Source organism: Brassica oleracea, chromosome C4, assembly GCF_000695525.1.
Source record: "Brassica oleracea var. oleracea cultivar TO1000 chromosome C4, BOL, whole genome shotgun sequence".
Lineage (NCBI taxonomy): Eukaryota > Viridiplantae > Streptophyta > Magnoliopsida > Brassicales > Brassicaceae > Brassica > Brassica oleracea.
Window position 1 is genome coordinate 25,435,613 of NC_027751.1, and position 2,467 is coordinate 25,438,079.

The window sequence follows — 2,467 nt, forward strand, 5'->3', positions numbered from 1 at the left end:
CCAAATACCTCAACATATAATATTAATTAATAGATTTTTAAAACTAAACTGTAAAATATTGATTATAAAATCTTTGTTTTATTCAAACATCAATTTTAAAAAGTTATAAACCAAAAGTGATCAAAATGTTGAAAATAGAACAACAAAAGATAAAAACAAAGAGGAAAAAATTATATTGGATAACTAATAAATAAAAAGGAAAATTACAGGCCAATCCGCTCTCATCACGCGGATCACTCTCTGAGCCGTAGGATACAAATAGATCAATGGATGAGATTTTCTTATTTTCTTTTTTTAGAACAACAAAAGATAAAAACAAAGAGGAATTCTATTGGATAACTAATAAATAAAAAGGAAAATTACAGGCCAATCCGCTCTCATCACGCGGATTACTCTCTTAGCCGTAGGATACAAATAGATCAATGGATGAGATTTTCTTTTTTCCTTTTCTTTTTTTCTCTATCGCTCTCTCTCTCGCTCTTATCTTCACAGATCTTTTTTTAGATCTCTCCACCTTCGACAAATCTCTTTTATTTTACAGATCTCTTTTCCTTAATCATCTCATACACACACAGCACTGTCTTACTCTCCTAACTTCAGTCACACACGATTCATCTCACAGACATCTCTCTGTTTCACTCTCCTAATCTCTCTGTCTCACGCACGACACATCCCCAACCATCTTCTTCAGAAAGCGACGGTGGAGGCGCCAAAGCAATGGTGGAAGCTGCGGCAGACTCGTCTCTGGTCAAGCACTGCGTTGGCTTCACCTCCTCACCACCACCACAGGTCAACTCACTTCACCTTCCTCTTATCTGCTCTCTTGTTCATCTTCTTATATATTTATGATTGATTTTGTTTTGTTTACAGATTTATTAAAGAGCAAGGGAAGGAGAAGCAGTGGTATGACATAGCGGCGTTTCCGGATCAAGCGTGGTGCGGCGGTGAGGTGGTGGTCGTGCGGTGGAGATGCGAGCATCATGGTCGGCGGAGAGTGAAGAAGAATGTAGTTTGGTGGCTGTATTAGGTTTAGTTAGGATTAATTAGTTAACCAATTTGTAATTCTAAACCAACTTGTAATTGTAAACCATGTAAACCAAAATTCAATTTATGAAAATACCAATTTATTGTTACAAAAAAACAATTTATTATTTTTCATTAACTAAACCGATTTAATTATAAATTAATCTATAATGTGTTTTTATAAAAAGAAATTAAATGTATAATCTGGATAATTTATTATAAATAAATATATATATTCAGTGGCATCGAAAATGTGTTATTAAAAATAATGTTGCAACATGACCAAAATGCCATAGAAATCTACATAATAGCAAGAAAAATGTGTTATAAAATATGTTATTATAGGAAGAAATTAACGTTACAACATCTCTACTATTTATAGCACACAGAAAACGTTACGATAGATGAGGTCTATTATAGTTGCGGCTGTCACAGCGTTCTTCGAAACACTACGAAAACAATATGATAGCGTTTTTCGGGTGCTACTAATGCCGATTTTTTTTGTAGTGATATAATCTCGTTTACACATAGAGCTTTCTATTTTTGAAACAAGAAAGCATATGGAAAAAGAAAAGAGAGTGAAAAGGAAAGGTATAATAGGCTTAAAAAACAAAATGAAGATTTCCATTTTTTAATATACTTTCTTGTGCTTTTCTTCCTTTTGTAAGTGTCGTAATTAACTTGTTTTATGAATATCTTTATAAAAATCAGCTTTAAACATGTAAACAAACACATGTATTATAGAGAGAAATTTAGTATATAAGCAACATTTATAAACAAATGTTGCTTTAGATGTTCATTGCTTGTGCCGTAAGTAAGTAGCCTAATAGTTAGCGATACTAAATTATACAAACTTCGATAAGGAAATTTAAATTGATAAATTGAGCAAAAATGAAAGTGTAGCGTGTAGTGATGAGGATATTAATATAAAATCTTATGCTCGTGTACTTTAGTGTTTAAATCATACAAACTTTGATGAAATCTTTAAAAGTTACTCAGGAATCGTCTTAGAAGATATCCCAAGACAGTGATGAAATCTTCTCAGTGATGAAATCTTCTCAAAACAGAGAGATGAAAAGGGTAGGAAGAGCTTACAAAGGAATTGAGAACGATGGACTGTAAAAACCTCTATTACATTATTCAAGCTCATTTGGATATGCTAAGCACTGGAGACGTTTTCATTGTCATGTTTTTGTAAGAGAACCTCTGTTACAATGTGATGAGTTGTGAGTTGGACTTTAGTTCCATTGCTATTAGAATACGTTTAGACCATAATCCAATATTTGTTTCATCAACAACGTATCCGCACACAAAACCATAATTTTTCCCTCAAAGATGTTGTGCCGCTGCCCTTTGCTTCTACCTCATCTATAATGGCCTAAAACAATCTCTTATTCTTACGGAACTAAGAATGGGGATTTTTCTATGAAACTGCAGTACAGAG